This window comes from Salmo salar, chromosome ssa15, assembly GCF_905237065.1.
Source record: "Salmo salar chromosome ssa15, Ssal_v3.1, whole genome shotgun sequence".
Classification (NCBI taxonomy): Eukaryota; Metazoa; Chordata; class Actinopteri; order Salmoniformes; family Salmonidae; genus Salmo; species Salmo salar.
Window position 1 is genome coordinate 19,554,832 of NC_059456.1, and position 8,187 is coordinate 19,563,018.

Below are 8,187 nucleotides of genomic sequence, written 5' to 3' on the forward strand. Positions count from 1 at the left end.
GAAGGGTGGGGGGTCAAAGGGGCTTGTGGTGTCCAGTTCGCTCTCTGATAGGACGGAGGCCCGCGTGTCCAGCTCCGCCCATGAGTGTAACCGATGTGAAATGGCTAGTTAGTTAGCGGTGGTGCGCGCTAATAGCGTTTCAATCAGTGACGTCACTCGCTCTGAGACCTGAAGTGGTTGTTCCCCTTGCGTTGCAAGGGCCGTGGCTTTTGTGGCGCGATGGGTACTGATGCTTCGTGGGTGTCAGTTGTTGATGTGTGCAAGGGTCCCTGGTTCGAGCCCAGGTTGGGGCGAAGAGAGGGACGGAACCTACACTGTTACATGAGCACAGGTAAGTGTTGATTTTTGAGACATGGATTAAATGTTGAAAATATCACTGTTCTAGTTGGCTTTGATCATGTGGAAGAACCCTAACACTGACTCATAAGACCTCTGAAGACCTTCATGTCGTTCAACTATATAGAGCTTCAGTGTTTTATCATAAGCAAACGGCCCAGCTTTGACTCACACTAACTGTACTGCCATTCTGTCTAGAAGGGTCTCCTCAGACAAGACCTCCCAGTCCAGCCGTACCTCCACGGTCAAGCCCCAGGTGGATTCCTCCGAGGCCGTCATCGACATCAAGCCCGAGCTGGACGATGAACTCATCGGCGAGGACCCCGTGGACATGGGCGTCCTGCCTGTTTGCCTGCGTGGATCTAACTCTGGAGGAAGAGGAGTGCGGGCGCCGACTCAGATCTACCAGCCGCCCCCAGGGCAGGCCTTCCTCAGGGGACAAGCAGGTTGGCAGACGCCTACAGGTCGTCAGAGGGATCCTCGGGGTCTCACAGCAGGCATCAGCACGGCAGCTATCACCTGGAGAGACTGCAGGGCATACAGAGATGGAGGCAGCAGCAGGGTACAGATCACCTTCCCCAAACTGTGTGTTATGTGGTCCATGTTAGTTAGTTGAATAAAACCAGACTACAGATTACGCTCTTACACCTTCACACCAGTAGAGGAGGAGGATGACGAGGAGGATGAAGGATAGGCTTTTTTTCTAACTGTCTTTTCTGGTGGTGTTGCCTCCAGAACCCGGAGTGGGAAACGAGGAAGCGCAAGGCCCCAGTGGTGAGCTCCGTGGTGCGGGTGAACCAGGCGGCTGACGAGGGTCCAGACAGTAACGAGCTAGAGGAGGAGGAGGAGGATGACGAGGAGGAGGATGAAGGATACGGCATCAAGAGCATATCCAGCAGAGTGTCCCTGCCTTCCAAACCAGAACGCAGGTAAGAGAACGCAAACACCATCACTGTCTCTCTTTTATGCTCTCTCCTTTTTCACTAAATTTTAATCTACTCTGTATTTATTTTGCTTCCTGTTTTGCTAAATTGTAACTCTTACTCCCAGTTAGTGAAAGTGGAAGCCTTAGGACAGTAGAAAATCTGTCTTGTATCCTGTTTTGAACATCGCTTGTCTTTCACATAAATTGTACACTCCATTGTTTGTGTCCCCAGTGTGTTATCTGTGTATTGACCCATGTCTCTGTTTCTAGACCCTCTTTGCCCCCAGCCAAACAAGCCAACAAGAACCTGCTGATGAGAGCTATTTCTGAGTCCCAGGTCTCCATCAACAAGACTCCAGCTGGTATGTTTTGCTCTGTCAATCTGCCTGAATAAAGATGATTACCTTTTTATTATAGTAATCCCTAAAGGTTAATAAAATATGTGTTTATTTGCCCCTTCCTGTTGCAAAGATGCCTTCACTGTCAATCTGCCTGAATGAAGAATGAATCTTAACTATTGGACATGTGTTGTCCTGTTTTATTATCATGACACCTGGGTCGTATTCATTAGGCACCAAATGGATCAAAACGGACTGAAATGGTGAGGGACTACCACTACCTGAACGTGTTATATAAAAACCTTGTTTTTGTTTTTTTTGTTTGCGAAATGTTTTACTACGTTGTGTACTAATGAGTACGACCCTGTTGCCTTCATGTCTTCCCCTAGTACCACAGAGACAAACGGTTCCCGTGGCTCCCAGGACCCGTTCAGCCAGAGATGAGATGAAAGCAGCCATCCAGCAAGTTCAGGAGAACCTTCGCGGCCTGGGCCCCGAGGGACAGACTTTCAGGACCCCAGGCAGCTAGATACAGTGCATTCGGAAAGTATTCAGACCCCTTGACTTTTTCTACATTTTGTTACGTTAAAGCTTTATTCTAAAATTGATTAAATTGAAGGTGGGAAAAAAAACGATCTACACACAATACCCCATAATGACAAAGCAAAGCCTTTACTCAGTACTTTGTTGAAGTGCCTTTGGCAACGATTACAACCTCGTCTTCTTGGGTATGACGCTACTAGCTTGGCACACCTGTATTTGGGGAGTTTCTCCCATTCTTCTCTGCAGATCCTCTGTCAGGTTGGATGGGGAGCGTCGCTGCACAACTATTTTCAGGTCTCTCCAGAGATGTTCAATCAGGTTCAAGTCCGGGCTCTGGCTGGGCCACTCAAGGACATTCAGAGACTTGTCCTGAAGCCACTCCTGCGTTGTCTTGGCTGTGTGCTTAGGGTCGTTGTCCTGTTGGAAGGTGAACCTTCACCCCAGTCTGAGGTCTTGAGCGCTCTGGAGCAGGTTTTCATCAAGGATCTTTCTGTACTTTGCTCCGTTCCTTTTTGCCTCGATCCTGACTAGTCTCCCAGTCCCTGCCGCTGAAAAAACATCCCCACAGCATGATGCGGCCACCACCGTGCTTTACCGTAGGGATGGTGCCAGGTTTCCTCCAGACATGACGCTTGGCATTCAGGTGAAAGAGTTCCATTTTGGTTTCATCAGACCAGAGAATCTTGTTTCTAATGGTCTGAGAGTCTTTAGGTGCCTTTTGGCAAACTCCAAGCGGGTTGTCATGTGCCTTTTACTGAGGAGTGGTTTCCGTCTGGCCACTCTACCATAAAGGCCTGATTGGTGGAGTGCTGCTGAGATGGTTGTCCTTCTGGAAGGTTCTCCCATCTCCACAGAGGAACTCTGGAGCTCTGTCAGAGTGTCCATCGGGTTCTTGGTCACCTCCCTGACCAAGGCCCTTCTCCCCCGATTGCTCAGTTTGGCCGGGAGGAGAGCTCTAGGAAGAGTCTTGGTGATTCCAAACATCTTTCATTTAAGAATGATGGAGGCCGCTGTGTTCCTGGGGACCTTCAATGCTGCAGAAATGTTTTGGTACCCTTCCCTAGATCTGTGCCTCGACACAATCCTGTCTCGGAGCTTTACGGACAATTCCTTCCACCTCATGGCTTGATCTTTGCTCTGACGTGCACTGTCAACTGTGGGACCTTATATCAAATCAAATCAAATGTATTTATATAGCCCTTCTTACATCAGCTGATATCTCAAAGTGCTGTACAGAAAATATAGACAGGTGTGCCTTTCCAAATCATGTCCATTCAATTTAATTTACCACAGGTGGACTCAAATCAAGTTGTAGAAACATCTCAAGGATGATAATTTACTAAAATGTTAAATTGTTTGCTTTGATTTGTGTGTAGATACATTTTTATTTAATAAATTTTAGAATAAGGCTGTAATTTGGGATGCACGATATATTGGGTAAGCATATCGGAATCGGCCGACATTAGCTAAAAATGCCAACATCGGCCCGATGTCTAGTTTAACGCCGATGTGCAAAACCAATGTCAAAGCTGACGTGCATACCTATATGACGTAATGACTCCATGAAAAATATAGCGCTACACTTGCAAAGCAGCATTCCTAACCTAACCCACAATGTCTGCTGTGCAGATCGAGCCGTCAACAATTCGAGCAGTCATTTGAAAGAGTAAGAAAATTTCATTGCGACAGCTCAAAGGCGAAATCCATTAAAGCCAAGATAATGGATTTCATTGCCCTTGACAATCAACCGTTCTCTGTCGTGGATGATGTTGTCTTTTGCCGACCCAAGTAGGCGCTATTTCTTTTCAGATGTTGCACAGTATTGTTGAAACTCCCATTCATGAGCTTCTTGCTATGGTGCGTCACTGCTATTAGCTTCACGACTGACATTTGGACCTGCGACGTGGGTCGACGAGGATTTCCTACTGAGGAAAGCCGTTTTGCATGCTCAATAATGTGCTGGTTTTCATACCGCTGCTGCCACTTCAATGGCGTTTGAGAACATGTTTGAAACTTGGAGACATGAACACACTTCCAGCTCCATTCAAACAACTGACTCAACAAATAAGCTCAACTGCAACTGTAGCAGACGTGATATTCTCTGTCATGGCATTGAAGCGCCTGCTCAACAAAACTGACAACACAGACCGTCGGGTTAACTTGGAAAAGTTGGGTTAACTTGGATGGGTTAACTTGGAAAAGTACTCTACAAGAAGCTGTGAACAAGCGATTTTGAGGGCATTCTCTCTGAGCCTCTTTACTGTGTCGCCACCATGCTCGATGCTAGGTACAAGGACCGCTACTTAAATAAAGACAAGAAACAGGGTTTACGTGAAATGTTAGACAAGATGGAAACGGGACACAGTGACCGTGCGCACCAAGGAAGAGAAGCCACAGACAGAGTTGAAACATACATTTTAGTCATTTAGCAGACGCTCTTATCCAGAGCGACTTACAGTAGTGAGTGCATACATTTCATACATTTTTTCCCGTTTTTTTTCCTGTACTGGTCCCCCGTGGGAATCAAACCCACAACCCTGACGTTGCAAACACCATGCTCTACCAACTGAGCCACAAGGGAGCCTTCATTGCTTGACATGTATGATAAAATCCTGGTAGAGACTGAACAAACAGCACAGGAAGTAAGTGAAAGAGATGTTGACGTTTTACTGGTAATGGGGACAAACGTAAATGCCAACAAAATAACTTTTTGTGTGTGTGTGTGTGTGTGTGTTTCAACTATAACTTCTAATCTGCTTTAAAGGACACTAAAATTAAATATCGGTTTTGTTTTTTGGGCAAGGAAAATATCTGTATCGGCTAAACGTTTCATATCCGGTGCATCCCTATCGTAATGTAACACAATGTGGAAAAAGAGAAGGGGTCTGAATACTTTTCTATTGCACTGTATATCAGATATCAAGGCCTAATCTCTGAAATTCACCCCTAATCCCTTCGCCCTAGGTACTTGGCGAGATCTCGGAGGATTTGATTAGTATAGGCAATATGGGGGAACCTTTACCTAGTTTACCAGAGGGTTCGGTGGGGCTATTATTGTTAGCCATATTGATCGTACCTTTTTTAAAACCGCTCAGGTCTTCATAAGTGCATAGGGGTATAATCGGGATTGGGCCCATGACTTCCCATCTCATTAGAGGAGCATGATTGTTGTTGTTTGTCCTGACTAACTGTACTTTCTGGTGTCTCCCTCTAGTTCAGTCCCTGGCCTCTCGGCTGCATTTACACGCACCAAAGGACATGAGAACACAGCACAGTGACCATCTAGGTGAATGTCCTGTTTTAACCCCAAATTATTTTCCAATCATTTCTTTCTGAACAGAACAGGAGGTGGTTCCCATCAGGAACAGACTGGGACCGTTGGGGGAGGAGGTGGTTCCCATCAGGAGCAGACTGGGACTGTTGGGAGAGCAGGTGGTTCCCATCAGGAGCAGACTGGGACCATTGGGAGAGGAGGTGGTTCCCATCAGGAGCAGACTGGGACCATTGGGGGAGGAGGTGGTTCCCATCAGGAGCAGACTGGGACCGTTGGGAGAGGAGGTGGTTCCCATCAGGAACAGACTGGGACCGTTGGGAGAGGAGGTGGTTCCCATCAGGAGCAGACTGGGACTGTTGGGAGAGGAGGTGGTTCCCATCAGGAGCAGACTGGGACCGTTGGGAGAGGAGGTGGTTCCCATCAGGAGCAGACTGGGACCGTTGTGGGAGGAGGTGGTTCCCATCAGAAGCAGACTGGGACCGTTGGGGAAGGAGGTGGTTCCCGTCAGGAGCAGACTGGGACCGTTGTGGGAGGAGGTGGTTCCCATCAGGAGCAGACTGGTACCGTTGGGGGAGGAGGTGGTTCCCGTCAGGAGCAGACTGGGACCGTTGGGAGAGGAGGTGGTTCCCATCAGGAGCAGACTGGGACCGTTGTGGGAGGAGGTGGTTCCCATCAGAAGCAGACTGGGACCGTTGGGGAAGGAGGTGGTTCCCGTCAGGAGCAGACTGGGACCGTTGTGGGAGGAGGTGGTTCCCATCAGGAGCAGACTGGGACCGTTGTGGGAGGAGGTGGTTCCCATCAGGAGCAGACTGGGACTGTTGGGAGAGGAGGTGGTTCCCATCAGGAGCAGACTGGGACCGTTGGGGGAGGAGGTGGTTCCCATCAGGAACAGACTGGGACCGTTGGGGGAGGAGGTGGTTCCCATCAGGAGCAGACTGGGACTGTTGGGAGAGGAGGTGGTTCCCATCAGGAGCAGACTGGGACCATTGGGAGAGGAGGTGGTTCCCATCAGGAGCAGACTGGGACCGTTGGGGAGGAGGTGGTTCCCATCAGGAGCAGACTGGGACTGTTGGGAGAGGAGGTGGTTCCCATCAGGAACAGACTGGGACCGTTGGGAGAGGAGGTGGTTCCCATCAGGAACAGACTGGGACCGTTGGGAGAGGAGGTGGTTCCCGTCAGAAGCAGACTGGGACCGTTGGGGAAGGAGGTGGTTCCCGTCAGGAGCAGACTGGGACCGTTGTGGGAGGAGGTGGTTCCCGTCAGGAGCAGACTGGGACCGTTGGGGGAGGAGGTGGTTCCCGTCAGGAGCAGACTGGGACCGTTGGGAGAGGAGGTGGTTCCCATCAGGAGCAGACTGGGACCGTTGTGGGAGGAGGTGGTTCCCATCAGAAGCAGACTGGGACCGTTGGGGAAGGAGGTGGTTCCCGTCAGGAGCAGACTGGGACCGTTGTGGGAGGAGGTGGTTCCCATCAGGAGCAGACTGGGACCGTTGTGGGAGGAGGTGGTTCCCATCAGGAGCAGACTGGGACCGTTGGGAGAGGAGGTGGTTCCCATCAGGAGCAGACTGGGACCGTTGGGGGAGGAGGTGGTTCCCATCAGGAACAGACTGGGACCGTTGGGGGAGGAGGTGGTTCCCATCAGGAGCAGACTGGGACCGTTGGGGGAGGAGGTGGTTCCCATCAGGAACAGACTGGGACCGTTGGGGGAGGAGGTGGTTCCCGTCAGGAGCAGACTGGGACCATTGGGGGAGGAGGTGGTTCCCATCAGGAACAGACTGGGACCGTTGTGGGAGGAGGTGGTTCCCGTCAGGAGCAGACTGGGACCGTTGGGAGAGGAGGTGGTTCCCATCAGGAGCAGACTGGGACCGTTGGGGGAGGAGGTGGTTCCCATCAGGAACAGCCTTGGACCGTTGTGGGAGGAGGTGGTTCCCGTCAGGAGCAGACTGGGACCGTTGTGGGAGGAGGTGGTTCCCATCAGGAGCAGACTGGGACCGTTGTGGGAGGAGGTGGTTCCCATCAGGAGCAGACTGGGACCGTTGGGGAAGGAGGTGGTTCCCGTCAGGAGCAGACTGGGACCGTTGTGGGAGGAGGTGGTTCCCATCAGGAGCAGACTGGGACCGTTGGGAGAGGAGGTGGTTCCCATCAGGAGCAGACTGGGACTGTTGGGAGAGGAGGTGGTTCCCATCAGGAACAGACTGGGACCGTTGGGAGAGGCGGTGGTTCCCATCAGGAGCAGACTGGGACTGTTGGGAGAGGAGGTGGTTCCCATCAGGAGCAGACTGGGACCGTTGGGGAAGGAGGTGGTTCCCGTTAGGAGCAGACTGGGACCGTTGTGGGAGGAGGTGGTTCCCATCAGGAGCAGACTGGGACCGCTGGGGAAGGAGGTGGTTCCCATCAGGAGCAGACTGGGACTGTTGGGAGAGGAGGTGGTTCCCATCAGGAGCAGACTGGGACCGTTGGGGGAGGAGGTGGTTCCCATCAGGAGCAGACTGGGACTGTTGGGAGAGGAGGTGGTTCCCATCAGGAACAGACTGGGACCGTTGGGAGAGGCGGTGGTTCCCATCAGGAGCAGACTGGGACTGTTGGGAGAGGAGGTGGTTCCCATCAGGAGCAGACTGGGACCGTTGGGGAAGGAGGTGGTTCCCATCAGAAGCAGACTGGGACCGTTGGGAGAGGAGGTGGTTCCCATCAGGAGCAGACTGGGACTGTTGGGAGAGGAGGTGGTTCCCATCAGGAGCAGACTGGGACTGTTGGGAGAGGAGGTGGTTCCCA